We start from the raw sequence: 21,227 nt of genomic DNA, 5'->3' as shown, positions 1-21,227 counted from the left end.
AACAAAGGACATTATCAATATGTTATTTATTATTAATATTATTAAAGATATGTGTATATACATTATTTCAAGTTTTATGTGTATGTTCTATTTTTAACTCCTTGAAATATTTTATGTTAAATTTATTATAATCTGAAAAACAAAGCTTGTTAGGAAAATGAACTATAAATAGGTCATGATTTTTTTCCACCAAATAACCATGGGAATTTATTAACCCATGGTTTCTGAACCCCAAGTTAATAAACAACTTCAAAACTTCAGTAGAAAAGAATAAAATATATTGAATATCATTGCAAGGTTTATGAGGAAGTTGCATGTAGTTTATATTATGATCTCATAATATATTTATAACATGAAATATTGCTGAAGGATTCAAATAATTCTTTGTGGGGAAATGTGAGAGACCTTTACAGAGCCAGTAGGTGAGTTTAGAGAAATACTCTTTTGCATAGAGTGGTGGGGCTGGGGATACTGGGGTTACCTTAAATATTTATTAAACCAAGTACACTGGTGCATGCCTGTAATACCAGAGGCTCAGAAGGTTGAGACAGGAGGATCACGAGTTCAAAGCCAGCCTCAGCAAAAGTGAAGCACTAAGCAACTAAGTGAGACCCTGGCTCTAAATAAAAATACAATGTGGCTCAGTGGTCAAGGGCCCCTGAGTTCAATCCCTGGAAAAGAAAGAGAGAGAGAGAGAGAGAGAGAGAGAGGGAAAGAAAGAAAGAAAGAAAGAAAGAAAGAAAGAGGGAGGGAGGGAGGGAGGGAGGAAGGAAATGAAATATTTATTAAACATTTACTTTAAGTATATTGCAATTTGAGGACCATAGGTGAACTAGAAGGTATGTATGATATCACCACTACCCTTGCTAAATTTAGAATCTGATATGATAGACTAGATTTGCTGTATGCAATTTAGGTTTAGATTTATTGTATATAATTGAATAATTAATATAATGACTAAAATAATCCAACACTAAGCATCAGGCACTGAGAGCAGCTGCAGAAGGAAATAGTCACTGCCAAGGAACTTAGGACATAATATCAAAAATGTCTAGAGTCCAAGGATGGAGTGTGAATTTAACAAGTCCCCATTAGTAGGTAAGTAATGTCAGTAAGGTCAAAAGTGCTTTCTAAATTTACTCAGGTATGTGAAAGAAATGTTCCATACAGGGCTGTTTATAATAGGGAAACTTGAGAATCATTTTGACTTTCAAAAAAGGTGAAATATAATAAGATACAGTTGATCCATATTATGTAATGAACTGTTAATTGAAAATTATGTTTTCCAAGATAATAGTATTTAATTGTTAGGAAAGGCTTTCTTTATATATGAACATTAAAGATCAAAATCAGGGTAAAAATCTTTATGTGGAAAATAATATTAATTTTTTAAAACTAATGGGGAAAAAATTCATTTCTGGTATCAGGGATTGAACCCAGGGGTGTTCAACCACTGAGCCACATCACCAGCCCTTTTATTTTTTAGTTTTAAGTTACTGAGGTTGTTTCTAAGTTGCTTAAGGCCTTGATAAATTGCTCAGGCTGGCTTTGAACTTGTGGTCCTCTTGCCTCAGGCTCCAGAGCCACTGGGATTGCAGGCATGTGCCACTGCACCTGGCTTGAAAACGTTTTTTGAGTTAAGAAGATCAAGCAAAGGCATCTGCAGCAATATGCACACACACAGAGAGCACACACTTTCACACACAGGCATACCCAGCACAGCAGCATGAATACACATGCACACACACAGACAACACATACATATATGTCGTTGCTATTATTGTAGACCTAAAAATAGAATATATTTTCATGGATCAGAATCCAAGAAAGAGTTTGGATTAAATAGGGATGAATCTCAGAGCCATGGGTAGCTTCTGAGGGTGCAAAAGATGACAGGAATTGGAGTTGTTTCACTGTTGCTGAGGTAAAGAATGCTCTAAGACATTGTGATTCCAAAAACACAGCAGGTGGACTAGGAGGTGGATCTGGACCCAGGACTCCTCTAGTCTTGTTTGGGTCTCTCAGGCAGCTGCAGACATCTGGTGGCTCAGCTAGATGTGGATAACCAAGGGGGCCTTATTCACATCTGGCAGTGGTGCTGGCTTTCTGCTGGACACACATCTCCAGCAGGCTAGACCTGGCTTCATTCCATGAAGCAGCAAGAGAGAAAATCATGCCCAAGTTACAGATAATTTTTCACATTTACTAATGTCTGATTATTAAAGCAAGTTTCAGGGCTAAGGTCAGAGACAATTTTGGCAAGAAATGCATGGAAATGCGGGTGCAGGGGGCTGGGGTGCATCTCATTGGAGGCATTAATGTACCACAAAAATTCTGATCGTAGCGAAAATTCTGATATTGCATTAACTGTCCAGAGTAAGAGCTAGGTATCTCTGCACAGTGGAGGACAAAACTCAGGCACTTCTAAAATAGGTGAGTACTTTAGTAGAGGAACACTGAGATTTTATACATATTTTAAAATAAAAGTTAAAATAACGAGATTTCAGGCCAAAATAGCCAACCGAGGGCTTAGCAACTTAAATTTTTTTTTGTGTGTGTGTATGTGTGAATGTTTATACAAATAAAAATAGAAGTGAACATGGAAAAATGCAATTTTCCAAATCACTAATTGCATAATTTCTTATTTGTGTCTTGCCGTGTTTTCTAACACTTTGATAATGACTACAGAGCTCATGGTCATAAAGAGATAATTTAAATACAAAAATACTAATGTCAGCAGCATTTGGCAGGCTGCTGAAAGATAAATGAAATTTGAATAGTTGAAGAAATCTATGGTAGGATTTGTTAGGTATTGAAGTGCTTGTAGAATTTAGTAATAAAACACTGAAAAGCTTAAATAAAGTGATTACATTTTTAAAAAGACTGTCAGATATAATATACAGTCCTAGACTGTATATTATTTGAGCACCTTCTAAAAATGCAGAATCCTACAATTTACTATAATAAATAATAAAACATTTTTTCCTTATAAACCACTACTTGAAAGTGACAGTCCCCAAACCCATAGATAGAATAATAATAACATTGGAATTTTCCCAGGAATATATTATCTGAAAGATCTAAATTCACTCCTTTTTGCCAAAGCATTGCTATTAGTAATTAATGACGAACATGCTTATGAATCTTCTAGAGAACAGGATAGGACATTGTTTTTCTTGTCCTGACTGGTAACTCTTGAGTCAATTTGGGAATGAATTTCAGCTGTTTCTCTATACCTGGGTTTCCTCTGTATTTGATTATTGTGCAGTCAATGTCCATTCCTGGCTCCTCCCACTATGGGAAGAGGAAACTTCTTTCTCCAAACCACACTTGAGTTGGACCACTGATCTGCAATAGCTTATGCTATATTTGGAGATATAATGTAAGGAGAGGCTTTATGTGTTTGTGTGTGATCATATGGTTTAGCTCACGTGCTCTGGTGTTCTGTAATAAAAATAGCACCTCTAAGTGGCTCCTACACCTTCAGTCATGGTGCACAACTGAAACATAGAACAGATGTGAATTGCAAATTGGGTTCATAGCTTGGAGTAATTCCTCAACTAATAGCTCAGAGCAGACATACATAGTGATGCACAGGCTAGATTAGTCAAATAGTGATTTGCCTGCAGATGCACAAGCCTGGGAATATATGCTCACTGCAGTCAGTCAATTTCTTATATGCTATTATTACATAAACTAACCAATAAATATTTTCCCTTTTCTTCAAGAACATTCAACATGGCCTTTATTATGAATAGAAAAACAAAACAATAACAACAAATAAATTCTGGCATAAATTAAGATGAGATAAGGGGCTTAAGGGCAAAGTATTTCATCATGTTACACACTGAACTTTAAGAAATGCATTACTGAGTAGCCCAGAGCTGAGGTACTATGTTACTCTGCATTGTCTGGACAGATACCTGCCCTTGGTAGAAAAACCCAAATCGTTTTGGTTCAGTAATAAAAATTGGGAAGATTTTCTAATTCCCTTTGCTAAACATTATTTCAACTCTTTTTTTTTCACAGAATGCCTTTATTTTATTTGTTTACTTTTATGTGGTGCTGAGGATCGAACCCAGTGCCTCAAGCATGCTAGGCAAGTGCTCTGTCACTGAGCTACAGCCCAGCCCCTATTTCAGCTCTTTTATTTTCCATTCTTCTAAAGTTGGAGAAATACACCCTGTTTTTTCAGAAGTCTTTAGACACAGTCCTAGACTGTATAAATTACCACGACATTCTGGCTTGAAATACAAGGCACGTGGGTGAAGGACTGCTGGGGAGTCTTGACCTCCTGGTTTCCTGATAGCTGTGCTCCTTGCTCCATGAGGTCCTAGTCAATGATCCCTCCTTCCCCACCAGCTCACTCACCAGCCCCATGTTTTAACCACTATTTATCTGAGCACAGTTCTTACTGTTTGGAAAGTAAGCAGTCTCCTCCCAATGCATTAGTTCTCAAGGGGATTAAATTGTGGATCCCTATTAAATGAATGCCCAGAGTGGCATCTTCTTGCTCAAGGCTGCAGGCTGTAATTCTTCATCTTTTCTCCACATTCTGGGTGTCCTGAAATGTCAGAGTCACCAGTGCTCAGTGTCTTAAAATGAGTCCTTTTCTTTACTTGCATACTGTATTAGTCTGTTCCCATGATACTTATTGCAAACCATTTAGCTTTCTCTCTACTTTCATGAATTACTCACAAGAAATTTTATGTACTGGCTTTAAATTTTCTTTCCTTTGACCTACAGAGCCCTCTGTGTTTAAAAAGATTTTAAAATGCTCTTGAGGTAATCCTAAAGACTAGGACTAGCAAAACTCTGGGACTCTGTCCCCTGAACTCCTTACTTTATTTTAATCAGGATGCTTTTATTCTAATAAATCATAACCATGAATGTAACCACTGTAAGGGAGTTCTCTGAATATTTCTAGTAAGTTAACACTTCTAAAAGTGGGACCCTGGAACTTGCAATTCGTGTCAGGAGGAGGATGTATTTTTCTCTTGGTGTCAGAAGTGAGTGATCCTGGGGACTCCCAAACTTAGCAGTGATCATCAGCAGTGAAATTCACAAAAAAAAAAAAAAAAAAAAACCCTTGAATTAAAAGATGAGAGGGCAGGTACTGATGAACCTTTGGCTCCTGGATGGCCAAGAGATTGCCCATGATATGGAACCACAATTGTGTTACAATCATTTTTTGGAGGTAAAAATTACCAATGAAATTTATAAATGATGGAATAAACTTCTAAGGAATTGGGTCAATGAATGTATAAGTAAATGCAAAATAATAACAAAAAATCCAAACATATAATTCATTGGTTATTGATATCTGTAATAGTTGGAAAAAAACTGTTAAGAAAAATCTAGATTTGGGGCCAATTTCAGATTTTAGTCAATATAAGGTATAGTCTTAGGACTGCTACTAAAAAAAAAAAATTAGGTGAAACTACAGACTCCTAAGAAAATTAGAATGATTTTCAAGAAAATGATGAAAAACAAAGGACAAAGGGAGACTCCAGGGCTTCCCCCAGGTGGGTGGAAATTTTGAAGTAATTATTAATAAATTAAAAATGCTGATAGGACAAAATAAAGGTCTCATGCAGCACTCTAGTTGTTTAGGTAACCAAATGGGGCTCCTTGTTGATCCTCCAACAGAGAAGGCTCTTTCAAATAACTTGATTTACTTACTCCAGATTAGGGGAATTTAAAAAGCTATAAGGCAAATATGTCAAAATGAAATCTGACTTCAGATTGCCTGAATCAATGGTCATATGTACTAGTCTCTATAATCATTATAAGGATTGAGAAAAGTGCAGGATTCTTTGGTTTGACCTCCAGTTAGGGAAATGTCCCTGAGTGGTAGGGAAGAGGATTTGCTAAAACTTCTAGATAGAGTGTCCTGTACACTATGATTCCAAAACCTGCTGAAGTGCTAACAGAGGCAAAAGTTAGCTTGAGAGAAGACAAGGACTCAGTGTTCGTGAGATATGCTAAAAGTTAGGATGAAATTGAAATGTTTGAACAAACCTTATGTCAATTCATTTTGTCTCATTTATCAGAACGTATTATGGGGATGAATATCTTCTCTGCCTAGGGAATACTTCTCATTTCTATTATTGCAAAACAAAAGGTATGTAAATTCATTCTTTAGGAAATATGTCAAATCAGATTGCTCACTCTCACATGGATTTTGTTAATTTGCAGGAGTTTAGGATACCTGTTGGACATAAGGCACTATATCCTTGTGTGGACAGCAGAGTGGGCTTAACAAAAGCCCTTAAGCACAACTCAGTGGTGACTGCCAACACTTTAGACATGAAAATCTCTCCTTGAGAGACAAAATACTTTCTGTTGGATGTTAATTAAAACTGCCCCAATGACTGAAGAAAATAAATAATCTTAAAATCTGAAATACGCATGTCTTGGGTGATGTCTGAGAAATACTCTAAAGGAGAAAGTAATCCTCAGATGAGTTCTCTAATAAAATAGAAATGGTTTATACAGGATAATGTTCTAGGATCAGTTCTCTGTTGACCAAAAAAAGATGCTTGACTCTTGATGATGGTTTCAAAGTATATGATATCATTTGCTTAGAAGACCACCTCATGAGAACTTATGGATGAAAAGGTAAAAACCAGTCAACTCAATAGGCTGCATTACATGATATTTTTATGGCAGGTATGGAAAAAATTGGACAATAAGTAAATCCCTGTGTTCAGATTTTTACCTACTCATGACAGTGGCCAATTGCTATCCATATGGCCATGCAGGACAATAGAAATATGGATCATTTAAGAAGTAGGTGGGAAATGGATCTTAATGTAAGCAGTGTATTAAATTAGGATTTGTTGATGCTCAGAATCAGAAGATAATTGGGACTAGTAAGTGGATATTTTAATGTACTTGCTTAAGGCAGCCTCTAGGATTCCTGAAATGAATGGGTATGGGGGTGCTCTAACAATGAAGAGAAGGATTGAATTAAGACAACATTTCTCATGAAATTTTGGAAGCACAAAATGCTAACAAAAACTTATGATTGCCAATAAGAGATATAGAGATTGCAGATGATTATGGGGCAAATTGTCTGATGTGATGACCCAGCCACAAGATGCAAGAGGCCAGGTAGCCCCAGGAGGATACAAAGGGGTCCTGACAGGAATAGAGACCTACTCTGGAGCAGACTGTTGCATACTTAATGTAGATGCAAATGCTTGAAGTACCATCAGAGAGCTGGAACAAAGATCCTGTGTCAACTTGGACCACCAAGTTACATTTTGTCAGGCCAAGAAATTTACTTTCAATCTCTGAGGAATGAAGAGAATTACAACAAGTAACTGATATAACTTTTGCCTCAAATGGGTGGGATAAAGGCATCTATCATGAGATCCCTGATTGACCCACTCCTTCATGAATGTGGGCTCATGCAATATGGGGTTCAGCAATGGAAGATCCCCATGAGACAGATTCTCCCTCTGAGTGATCTTGAGTAGAGGAGAGCTGAGGCTGGCATGCTTGTACAAAATTTCCCCACATCTCCAAAGATGAAGGCTACAGCTCTGAATTCTGGCAGTGTGGACAATCCCCTAGCAAGAAACTTCACACCAGAATTCCTAAAGGCATGGCAGAGTAAACGAGGCATTCAACCCTTCTGGCAAAATTGGAATTGACAGACCATGTAGCTGTACTGCCTAGAAACTGAAACAGCCCACTGGTTATAAACCTGTGTAACCCCATCATATTTAAATGGAAGTCCACACTGAGAGGGAGGCTTTTGTAGATTACAATTGATTTACTGCTGGAAATTTGGATTAGAAATATCTGTCACTATGAGCGCCATGCTTCACCTTTAGAGATCCTTATTTGGCCCACTATTCTTTGTTTCATAGCAGTGGGTTGGTGAGAGCAATTTTAAATTGTGTTATAATTTTCAATCTAACACATGGGAAACAACTGATTAAGTTTTCTGTGTCCATTTTTTTAAAAGTTCTAATTCCTTGAATCTTTTTATTTTCTTCTACTATATTTAGAATCATCCAATTTTAGAATCACAGGTCATCTTAGTAACCACAACAAATCAGGACATGGGCAAAACACAAGGTGAATCTGTCATATGCCATTCCTCTGGCATTGGTGGCTGAAGTGTAGCCTTTCCTTTCATCAGGGAGTCAGAGGGGCTTCAGAGGGTACAGATTTATCATTTGCCCTAAACTGTGTCCTCCCAGGGATCCTAGAAGTTTGCCTGAACCAAAGCAGAGGGTTTTGGGCAGGACATGACTTTCTCTAGAGCTACCATCCTGTCTTGACTGCTGCTTTTTTTAAAATCTTTTTTTTTTCTCTTCATTCAACATAAAGCTTGACAGATGAATTAATTTGTCAGTATTTCTTAAGTTGCAGAGATATGCCATTGCTAAAACATTTCCTAGAATTTTTAATGAACATTTCTATAGTTTGTTATCTTTCCCCCTGCCTTACAATATTTCCTTTTACACACACAAAAATGAATACATGAACAAAAATTTGGATTAAAAAAAACAAAATGTAAAAAACTAACTGTTAGAAAACTTTTACTGAAATCCTTGCAGGATTTCTAGTTTGAGCTTATTTTCTCAGGACTGTGTCATATGAAGTCCAGGTTTTTTAACTATAGAATCATTTATTCTGGAATGGCATGCAAATCATGACCCTGTTCTACTTCTCTTGAACCAGACTTTATTTACTCTCTGTTAAGTATAAAGTATCACGCTGATCATATTCCAAAGGATTTCTATATATGCATAGGCTGCATGAAATTTCCTGTAGAGGGGCTGGGGTTATGGCTCAGTGGTAGAGAACTTGCCTCGCATGCATGAGGCACTGGGTTCAATCTTCAGTACCACATAAAAATAAATAAATAAAATAAAGATATTGTGTCTATCTACAACTAAAAAAATATTTAAAACAATTTCCTGTTGACATCATTCTGATAATATGCTCATACTCATTGACAAAATAGCAAATGTATATGATCCAGAAAACAGATCAGAGCTCTGATTTGACTTGAGTGTTGTCACATGTATGGCCTGCCCTGATTCATTACTGTCACTAAGATGATCTCTAGTTCCAAAATATAATTACTCCAAAAATACTACAAGACATAGAATTAATTCAAGGGAGTATAATTTTTTTAAAAAAATTGTAAAAATACAAATATATTAGTTATGTTTAAGCAGCTAGATTCGACCTAGAAATCCAAACTCATTTGAAAAAAATAATAAAAATGAAAGAAGCCAGGCATGTGGTGCACAGCCATAATCCCAGGAGCTCAGGCGGCTAAGGCAGGAGGATTGCAAATTCAAAGCCAGCTTCAGAAACTTAGTGAGGCCTTAAGCAACTTAGCAATATACTATCTCAAAATAAAAAAAAATAAAAATAAAAGGAGATGGGGATGTATTCAAATGCCTTGGATTCAATCCCTGGTTTAAAAAAAAGGGGGGGGGGAGGGTAACACTCTGAATTAGGGAAATACAAATTAAAAAAAAGAACAGGAATGCCACAATTTATAATTGAAAAATGCCCACATAAAACCTGAAGATGATTAGCAAATAAATAAAAATTTTAAATTTCATTAATTGAGATTATAATTTAGGAATGTTGTTGTTGCCTCATAGGATGAGATATTGAGATACAAAATGGTAGACTTGTTGCCAGAACAAATAATCTGAATAGTCTTTAAAGCTTTGTGATATTCATTTAATGACATAATATAAAATTACAATTAAAATGGCCATTACTTTAAAATATTTTTTAGGAAAAAAATCTTATTTACAGTTATACCTGTTTGGTTACTTATGCCTCTGATTATCCCAAAAGAAAATAATATGTACACTAAATTGGGCTTGATCTTACTTATAGAAAATAGACCTTTTTTGTTAATATAAAGATAAAAGTAGCAGTGATCAGGCATTGAAGTGTTGTTGAAAATTCAATACTAAGAACACAAGTTTAAGCAAGAAATATGAAAATGACTTATTTTCTTTTATTGGGAGTTTATTCATACGTTATAAATTCTCTAAATATAGGTAAATACCAATTTGTAATGGTTCATGACTAAAAAATGGAAGAATAGCCATAAAAGAGAATGAAACACAAACATCTAACATATTCGCGGAAATACTCATGGAGTACAATAAATAATGACAATAAAATCCCTTCTGGTAAGCATTTTTGTAACCTGGTTGTCTCAGTAAACATGAAAGATTGACTTCCCCATCTGAAAAATCCCAGTATCCACAAATACACCACACATTGCACTGCCAATCATTCCCTGATAGCATGACACAAACTACAGAAGACCAAAATAGTTTTGATATTTATAGAAAGGATCAATTTGGCGTTGACCCTGCCCAATCCTTTCACTAATGTTTAATAACAATTTATCCTTTAACTGTTACTTAATTTATTTTTGGGCAAATGAGTTCAGTCAAAGAGCAAGTGTGTATCCAATCAGAACTCATTTTCCCTTCTTCGTTCCTTCAAAGATGCTACAGTGAAACTCATTATAAAGGTGTTATCTTTAAATGTCACATAATTTATTTAATGGAGATTGTCAAAAAATAAAACAAAAAAATATATACCATCTATTCTCAAAGACAGCAGGCTTCTGATATTAGTGGAAGAATAAAGTTATTATGTGAACAATTACTCAATTAATGTATTTTAAGAATGTATTTTTGACCATGCTATGTATAACACCAATACCTTTATATCTACAGTTACATCTACACATATTTGACAGACTAGTCAAAGCAAAGAGAAGTAAGGAGGAGTTGGAAATCCAGAAATGATATTGGAAGGAGCGAGGACTGGAGGTTGTGATTTCCTAGCCCAAGCATGCTGTTCAACACCCACAGCTGCAAACATAACATGGTTCTAGGGGAGAGCACAGCCTTTGAATGAACACATTCAAAGCTCTGCACAATAAAGTTCTGGATTGGAATTGAAACTGGAGAATTTTAACAGAAAACCCGGGGAGCATAGGAAGCGCAAGAGTAAAATAATCTATATTTAATAAGCCCAGAAGCTAAGAGGAAATATTATATCTACCTGCCAAATATAAGCAGGATAATAAAAATAAGAGAAAATCATAAGACATGAAAGATGCCCTGGGAGTTTAAATTAAATAGCAAAACTGATGGTTCAATACAAGGGTAGAAAGATAAAGTTAGGGGGAAAATCTCTTTGAATTAGTATAAGGCTGGAGAAAGAAAATAATTTAAAATAATTGTATATAATAAAATAAGAGTATTATTCCACTACATTAAAAACCCTGCATGCATTTGTGTGTGTATGTGTGTTTGTGACAAAGGAGATAGATTTATGAAGAGAATCATACAAGTAAAATTGCTAGTATGGGGAGAACCTAAGAATGCTATATTGAAATTGTGCACCAGATACCCAGAAAAAATGAATGCAATGATTTATCCAAAGATACATTTTTGTGAAATCTGAAAATAAAGTAGAAAGGAAGAAAAGACTAATAGTTTTGCAAATAAAAAAGCAAATAAAAATTTAAAAAATTCAAACTTGTCTACTTCAATGTATCCTGAAGAGATTGTAAAAGTAAAAAATTCTGAGTATGGGAAGTATAAATCATGTAAAATGGGAAGCATAAACCATTTATGATTTATAAAAGGAATTTTATAAATATTGGAAACATATTCAGAAACACTGGTAGCTGGAACATAATGGACTATTTCATTAAGTTCTGGAAGAAAATGATTTTCACGTTAAAATTTTGTGCTCACTAACTCTATCCAGTAATAAGAAAGGAAAACTCTGAAGTTTTGGATTATTTCTTTAGAAGTAGGTTTCATCATCATAGAGGACAATATCCTTTTTTACCTTCCTTCTAAGTCCTCTTTCTAAAAATTCACATTTAATAGATTTTATTTGGGGATAATTTTTGAGTTAGAGACAATTTGAAAAACTAGTACAGACAGTCCTCACCTATCCCTCACTGCCCCACGTGAGCACCCTGCATGAGCATGGAACAGGGACCCAGCCTGAGGAACTGGCTTCCACAGTCTTGTCCACTTAACTGCAAGCTTCATGCAGATTTTACCACCTTTTCTTCATGCCCCTTTTCTGGTCCAGGATGCAGTCTAGGCTCCCAGTGTATACTTGTTGTCATGTCTCCTTAGCCTCTGGTTTATGACAATTTTTTTCCCCTTGTTTTCATGACCTTGACATTTTTTAAAAATCTTTTTCAAAATATATCTCTTCCCAATCACTTCCTTCTACCCTCACGTCCTCCTCTAGATGCCATGCCTCCTTCATATCTGTTTGTATCCCAGCCAAATAAGTCAACTCTACTTCATTCCTCACATAGAATCACAAGGTCTTTTTTGTTTTTTGGTACCAGGGACTGAACTCAGGGGCACTCGACTACTGAGCCACATCCCCAACCCTATTTTGCATTTTATTGAGAGACTGAGTTGCTTAATGCTTGCCTTTGTTGAGGCTGGCTTTGAACTCGTGATCCTCCGGTCTCAGCCTCCCTGGCCACTGGGATTACAGGTATGCACCGCAACATCCAGTTCACAATATTTTTGTTTTTTAAATAGATTCTTTCCTCTCTCATTTTACTAGCCCACCCAGAACTTTTTTTTTTTTGTACCATGTACTGAACGGAGGTGAACTTAACCACTGAGTCACATTCCTGGCCCTTTTTATTGATTCTTTAAATATTGAGACAGGGTCTGGCTAAGTTGCTTAGGGCCTCACTTAATTACCAAGGAAGGCTTGAATTTGAGATCCTCCTGCCTCAGCCTCCTGAGCTGCTTGCACTTCACACATATGCCACTGCACTAGGTCCACCCCAGAATTTTAATGGCTGCTTATTTCATTTTGGATTGAATCAAAATATTTAATATAGCTAATAATGCTCTGGTATCATAACTGGAATCTTTAGAAATGGAATTGCTTCCTAGAACAATTTGAATCGATTGTCTCCCTACTCTCCTGTATTTTAAACATGGTGGTCAGCATTTATTCTGTTGCTCATGCAAAGTTCTTTCTTTTTGCAGGATTTTAGCCCTTGTTCATAACTCAGTCTGATTGACTGTTCTCCCAATTCTTATCCTTTATAATTCTTGCTTAAACTTCATGCATCACAGTGTGCTGGACTTTTGATGAAAGCAGTGATCATGCACAGTTTAAGACACGAGCATATAGCATGGTACCTGGTACGGAGAAGGTGTTAAAGAAACTTGGCCGAATAAGCAAATAAGTAAACAAATAATCATTATCCCTCTTTGAAATGAGGTTTGTTATCTCTGAAGAAACAAAAATCAGGACAGCTCTTTTTTATAAATTGAAGAAAGTCCATAGTCTGGGGAAGCTTATAGTTAATTTGAGCGACACCTTGGTGAGATGCAAAGCCAAGGACACTATAAACACCTTTAAACTTTGTTATGTTCTCTTTTGTCTTTTGCTCATTCACTTGGTCTTTATCTTTTGACATGTTCTCACAATTAAACATCTAGCCATTATATACAGATTTGGTGCTTCCTCAAATGATTCAGATGGCTAAATTGAAATTAAAAATAAAAAATGAACAATTGTGGTCATTCCAACTACAAAGGATTTACAACAGAAACACCACATTCCAGTTCGCAGTGCAGTGAAGATTCAATGATGGCTGCATGTCCTTTCTAGTTCTAGAAATAATTTCTTCCAGGGAGAGACAAGGAAGTGGAGTGTGGTATGCAGGCATATGTTACTATATGGTGTAAATAGAAATTTTCTAGCTAAAACTCGTGATGGTAAGATATTTTTTATTAAAGAGATTTTAAAAACGTAGAATAGTGGTAAGGCCTGGGCAGCGACTCACTGTGTACCCTCCCTTAGCGTTTGTTATTGTGTATTCTGCTGTCTCTCTGAATGAACATTCCTGTTGCTTTCTCCTTTTCTTTCTTCTCCTTTGAAGTCTCATTGTCATTGTTTCATCATTGCCAAGTCATTATAGAGCAAGTTTCCAGTATCAAGATCCTTCAACCTGAAGATTTCATCACCCCCTAAGAACAATGCCATCCTCTTATGTATCTAAAATATAATGTTCAAATTCAGGAAATGTACCATTATATAATACTATTATGTGTTAGAAACTCTATATTCTTATTTAACTAATTGCTCTATTAAAGTTTTTATGTCATTCTCTCCCAATTAAAGATGCAGTCTAATTTCACTCATATTTATCTAACATGTGTCTTTCATCGTTCTCTGGAATAATGTCTCCATCTTAGCCTTTTATGACATTTACAGTTTTTGAAGAGTATACACCAATTTTCATTTCAAATTGTCCTCTGATTCATGACTGCTTCCATATGATGAGCCAAAGTAATTTGTTGTTTGTATATTTGTTGGCAGAAATGCTACCTGAGCCATGTACCATCAGCTCAGCACATCAAAGATGCATACTGGACTGATTCTTAGGATGTCAGAGGATGTGATGGTGCTTTATTTCTCCATTATATCGTTTCTTTTTCCCTATTATCATTAGTAAGCAATCTCTGGCAAGATATCTAGAGAGTATTCAAATATACTGTTTCCCAGCAAACTTTGTAGCAAAAGGTTTTAGAATTCCTTGATCACTCCTGGCTGAATCACTTATTACCATTGTGGCTGTTACATGGTGATTTTACTCCCTTGTCATTCTTATGATTCATTTGGTGGCTCTAAACAGTAAATAAAGCTTTCCTTTCCCATCACCACTTTTTGAAGTTAATTTAATTACCTCAATATACACATTATAAATATTAAGTTATGGCTAAAACAAGGTAGACGACACATCTGGTATTTACTATGGTATGTCTCCCCCTGGAAAGAAAATATGGTCTGAATTTATTTCTGATATTACTAACCTGAAGGAGATGTTTGAAAATCACTTTACAATTCTAAATCTTTAAAAAATATGCATATATATATATTTATGTATATGTAAAGAAGATTTTATATTTAACATCTAAGTTCTCAAGTTTTAATATCTGTAACTATTAAAATATTCATTCTGTATTTGTGTGGCCTCAAAAATCCAAGTAAAAGTGGAAATTCTCTCTTCTCTGTTTTAATAGCGGCCAAGTTGATTAATTGCAATTGGCCAAAAACTGGCAGAAAAAAATTTTCTAACCCCATTAACTTATTTTGGTTCTCATTAAACTTTTAAAGTCACTTACTTTCCCTTGTCTATTTCAGGCTTATTTTCAGCAGTGTTTCTTCTCTGGCAAGCATATTTGGAAAACGCACAGATTGAGCACCAGTGTGGGAGGAATTATACAGCTAAAAAACATTCCATGAAACGATCATGAGTATTCCAATTTGTTTCAAGATTAATTATAGTTCTATAATTCCCACATCAAGGCGGTCTGTGGGTTAGAGACTGGGCTGAGAGAGTTGTCATCCTAGTAATGACATTTAAGGCAAATGATTTACTAATGCAAAATCTGTACTATTTTCAACCTAAACTTTAGGAAAAGCCATATAAGCATTAAGAAAAATTAAATAATATAAAACACATTCCCAGCAAACTCTGCCCTATACATTGTAAACCTATGAGAAAAAAATCTGGTTGAAAAGCTGAGGGCTGATAGTATAACCACAGGAATCATTTAGGAATGATAATTTTAACATCATTACTAATTCTTAACAAGAATCCTGAGACAGAATGAAAAATTATTCTGAGGATAATATAAGAAATGTAAAACAGTTATGCATATATTACAGATTTAAAGGCTTAATCCCATAAACATTAATATATCGGGTTGTTTCTCTTGACATTGTTCAAACAATAAATTATATATATATACAAAACAATTTGTTACTTTCAGGCCTGTCATTTATAAACTGTAAATTTTAAATTGAAAAGTTTTAAGGATAGTTTACAATTCCACTGTGATTTTCTTAGAAATAAAATATTCAAAAAAGTAAAAAGCATGATAAATGGTCACTTTATCTACATCTATCATCCATGTTTGATATGTATATGCATATGTGTGCATAAATATATCTCTATAAATATGTGAACATAATATATCATTTTTATTGAGTACTTGCTTGCTGAGCACTTCACATGAATTATGACTTCATATAAATTTTGCCATTTAGTCTCTGTAATAGTCCTAGGAGGTGTCTAAAACCATTGTCCCATTTTGCAGTCAAGGAAAGCAAGTCAAAAGGTGATTAAGTTGTTTAGAGCCAGATCTAATGGTACAACCCATTGAAAAACAGTCCATATGGGTTACATGTCATGTGTTTTGCTGTTAAAATGTATTTAATCAAGTGAATTGGTACAGACATATTTCTCTCTTTCAAGGCACAGTAATACCATTCACACACACACATGTGCATATATGGATATTATGTATGTTCATACACTTTATACACTCACCAAAGGCATGTGTACATGTACACTCACTATTTGTTTTATCAAGAATATGAGGAGCTCAGGCAAGCTAAATGGGCCATACTGGCATATAATTTAATGGAACAATGACTGTGTTTTGTGGTGAAACCATAGTTCTGTTGGTCAGTATAATCTTCAAATCCTGTAAGGATCAAGATTGTGGGGGTGGGAGGCAAAACGGTTCTTCATGGTTTATTATGGTAATAATGGAAGAGGCTGATCCTACCTCTGTCCTGTGGTACCCAGTTCTTACTGTGGTATTGACAGCAAAATATATTTGTTCTAGATTTGAGGTTCCAACAGAATCATTTAGGACAACAACTTAATTCAAAGGATAACTGAGTTTCCAACAGGCAACGTTTTCACTCTATCAAAGCCAGCTGTTTTAGCATGATGAGGCACCTGGTGATATCAGTCAATTTCATGACTCTCCTACCTCATTTTCTTTCCTATTAAAGGACATTTGTTTGTGTTGATTAGAAATTTTTCTCAAAGTCCATGTTTTCTCAAAGAAGTGTTGTAGAAAGTTAAGGAAAATCTATATCAACATGGATAAAATGAAGAAGATCTCTTTTCATATTTTAAGAAGCCCAATGTAGTCAACATTCCACCAGGTAGAAAGATAGACAGCTGGTTCTTCATGGAATGGTGCTCAGTATTAGACTCTTCTTTAAAACAATAACAATAACAAAAACAACAGAAAAGTGGGCATAAAAATGTCAATAGCCAAATAATCTTGATAGGTGAAATTGTATGTTATCGACCCAATGCAAAGCTTCCAACCATACTACCACAGCCACTTTGTCTGTGAACTATCAACTAATCCTGGGTAGCTGTGATTGATAGAGAGGGCATATTACCTTCCCCCCATAGTTCTTGAGAGCTATTCTGCAGGAAATGCTTTCTGCCAAACATTTATATGCAACAGGATTTCTTTTCATCCTGCACACATTTCAAAAAGGCTAATCCAACTACCTTTTCCAAAAATATCCTTGTTCCTGTCCTTTTTATTCTTCCTAAGATTCTGATGACATGGCCACCCCATTAACCTTGGCCTATGGGCCAGTGTAGGACATTATTTCAGGCTCATACGAAACATACAACTAGATAGACAACCTGAGTTCCACGCTGAAAGCTTTCTCCGTTACTGCCATTGTCAAGGCTAATTCTAATTGGAGCTGTAGTTGACATTCATGTTCCATTGGTACTAGCACGCCACTTAGAGCCTTTTCTACAATAAGGCTCTTTCTTCTTCTGTTGGCTGATGTTGGGAGCTCCCTGTGATGCCAAAGAGAGCAATTGGCCAAGACTACTGAAGAAATTTCTAGTCCCTTTAATATTTTTGGTTCTCATTAAACACAGTTTAATGGGGAAGCAAAGGAGAAGGAACATGTGTCGTGAGAATATGAAACGCCAGATTATGAAGTTTTTTATCTTCTACATTTGCCTCAACTGGTCTCAGACATATGATTTCCATTTAAAAGCAGAATTCTGCTGTGTACACTCAACCTTATGATTCAATAAAATAACACTCAATTCCTGGTGTCTGCCCTAGGTTTATAATCAACCAAGTATCAGGACCAGGTGTTCAGTTTTAGGATCCTTGGAATCAAGCCATGTACTTTAAAAGTAAATTTAAAAAAATAAGAAAGGAGCAAAGGAGAAAGCAAAAGATAGTAACTATGCTATGTGAGATGATAGATATTTTAGTTTATTGGATTATTGTAATTTCCGTATATATCAAACATCATATCGTATGCCTTAGATAAGTACAATAAAAAAGTTAGGTCAAATAAATTCACTTTCGCATCCTAGGTTGCACCCTGAACCCCAAATCCCAACACCCCCCAATCCATGATAACAGACACATTTTCTGTTCCTCTGTCCTTGCATTGTGATCACCTAGTGACCTTGCCATCAATTAGAAAGCCCTGTGTTGTATTCTAGTTGCCAGATCTTCAAGACTTCCTGTACTTGCACCTGTTCTTTTCATTTTTAATGGTTTAAGTATGTTGTTCTCATCTAATAAGCTGGCACTACCACATGTAGATTCACCTATTACTAATTATTAATTCTCTTTGGGAAACTATTATAGCCTCCACTCCTTAGGCTCTGAGACACAGTAGTAACCATGATAGATGAGATTTCTTTATATACTAAAATGTTACTCTAGTGGGTGAAGAGATAATAAATGCATGATAATTAAGAAATTAGATATTTACAAAGATTACTAAGTAATCACAAAAAATAAAACCAGGCAATGAGTTGACCCATGTCCATCCATGATCACACCAGAAAGAGGGAGCTGGAAAAGCTCTTCAAAGGACTGTCATTGACTTGAGCCAGCCATGCATAGACCTGTCCAAAAATTGTGTGGACTTTTATAATTACAGTTTAATGATTCGCCTTTGAATAAACATTCAAAACTAAACCAATTTTTCAATAATTAAAATAATGCTAAGTGTGAGGATTAATTCGTATTTCTATATATGTGTTTTATTTACTCTATTCCTATGATATAGCCTGAGTGCTCCAAATTTCCAGAAAAATTCTGATATTCCCAAAGACTAGGAATCAGGTTGGAAATTTACCAGGAGATGAGTTGCCAAAGAGAACTTGGCAGACAGAACAGAATAAATGACTGTTTTTGCTTACTTCCTAGGTACCTCAGTTCACTCTTTCTGCAGGAATATGCTGGGTATGAGGTTGTTTCAGAAATGTGGGTTTTGCCAGAGTATACAGCAAAGACTGACTTCCCAGCAGCTTAGGAGAGGATAGGATAGAAGCCAGCTACCACTAGTCCCCTGATAACTCATCCTCCTATCGACATGCAGAGAGAGGAGGATGAGTTATCAGGGGACTAGGGGTAGGGGGAAGAGAAAATGCAGAGCAGAGAGCCTAGAAATGGGGGAAGCCGAGGTAGAACCAAGGACAGCTCCGTAGGTTGCCACTCAGAGTGGTCTTACCGGGTAGGTGAGGTTGTAGCAAACTATTGTTTCATAAATAGAGTTTGATTCCATCTTTTGAGTTTTCAAAATGTTTAAGCCTCATCCTCCCTCTTGCTCTTGCGCCCCACATCTGGACAAGACGAGAAGAAGCCCCAGGAGTCTTCCACTTAGGTGCTGGTAGAACATTCATAGGAGACCTTGCCCAAGGTCATTTTTACCCAATGCCACCTGCCAACCACAATAAAACCCTGCTGTGGTCCTTGATGGCAAGCCATGAAGCTTCACCTTCTTTATTAGTTATAAAATATAGTTGCCCACTGATCCTGCTCTGGCTGCTCAGTTGGCTCCTCTGTGCTCCACATTAGGTAATAAAGCTCCTGGTAGCCTCTTGCAGTGAGTAAGGTAGTATTAGATTCAACTTCAGTCCAGGCTTTTGAGTAGAGATCTGTCCCATCTGCTGGGGTGTTCTCATCCTGGGACATCAGGTAAAGGAGCTTCCTAGAGTGGCCGGCATCAGAGCAAAGTAAAGGGAAAGAGATGAAGAGCAAGGTTGGACCTTCATAATGGGATGGGGTTCTTCATGATGGGATGGAGTGTTAGATCATAGGGAACTTTGTTGGCTCTTTCAGAACTTTGTTTTTTACTCTGAATGGAATAAATAAATTCTGATGGGGTTTTTGAGCAGAAGATCGATGTAATTTGCTTTTGTTTATTTAGTTTACTATAACTCAGTTTAGATATCATTTACACTCCATAAAATTTCCCCATTTTTCAATGCATACAATTCAGAGGTTTTTAGTATATTCCCCCAAATGTGGAATGCCTCATGAATTTTCTGTCATCTTTCCACAGGGACCATGCGCATCTTCTTTGCACGTTCCAATTTTAGCATATGTGCTGCTGAGGAGAGCACTTGATGCTCATTTCTGCAGAGTCACACCTACTGCTGAGTTGAGAATAGACTGCAGAAGACCCGTGGTAGGAAGTGGGGCCTGGGGAGTGCGTATGCAATCAGCCCCAGAGGGAAGGTTGTGGTTCTGACCAGAGAGGCAGCAGGGAAACATGAGGGTGTGTGAAACTCTGGATGTGTTTCAAAGGCACATTCAGCAGCATTTCCTGATGGGTTGGGTGTTACCGATGTCATTCGTCTCTGTTCAATATTAGAATGTCTCAGACAGGAAACAGGAACCAAATGGGCAGTCAATTATAACCCAGGAACATCGAAGAGAGATGAAACTGCTTTGACTTCTAGTGATAGAAATAAATCAAATGGGATGCGGTTTTTATTAAATGAAGGATGGTCTCCCACCTTCAAAGCAAAACACTAGACACATATGTAAAGACAATGGGTATAGATTGTAAATATCAGTGAACTAGACTCCAAACCTTAAGAATGGAATTGAGAATTTGTTAAGAGCTGTGTTAGCTTTTCATGACTATATCTGACTCAAATTGACAGAGAAAACATATATTTTATCTCAGGTTTTCAGAGGTTCCAGACTTTGGTTAGGACATCTAGGTCTGTGGTCAGGGTGCTAGAAGGCAGGGGTGGGGAGAGCCCTATGTCTGGAGAGCAAAAAAAGGGGAAGAGGAGGGGTTGGGGTCCCATAATCTCCTTCAAGGGCACACTCCCAATGATCCCAAGACTTTCCACCAGGACCTTCCTTTTACAGGCTCCAATTGATCCACTCTTGGAGTTAAGTGTCCAACCTCTTGACCTTTGGGGGACACATAGAATCCAATTTATAATAATAGCAAACTACTTAGGACCAAGGAAATGAATAAGCACATGTCTGTATCTCCAGTAAATTGTGACGACCACATTAACTTGTGTCTAATCATCATTT

At 36.3% G+C, this 21,227-nt stretch overlaps 1 non-coding gene across 1 annotated transcript; it reads right to left on the bottom strand.

The window, feature by feature from the left end:
* Positions 1-20,188: 20,188 nt before the first annotated feature.
* Positions 20,189-20,293, bottom strand: LOC124091418 (U6 spliceosomal RNA). The gene has a single exon (XR_006851358.1). It is a non-coding gene; the product is annotated as a U6 spliceosomal RNA (small nuclear RNA).
* Positions 20,294-21,227: the final 934 nt, after the last annotated feature.

The sequence above is a fragment of the Marmota monax genome, unplaced genomic scaffold (assembly GCF_021218885.2).
Source record: "Marmota monax isolate L192 unplaced genomic scaffold, Marmota_monax_Labrador192_F-V1.1 WCK01_AAM20220418_F8-fsc00273, whole genome shotgun sequence".
Lineage (NCBI taxonomy): Eukaryota > Metazoa > Chordata > Mammalia > Rodentia > Sciuridae > Marmota > Marmota monax.
The sequence above is the reverse complement of the archived record's forward strand: the minus strand, read 5'-3'. Positions and strand labels throughout refer to the sequence as shown.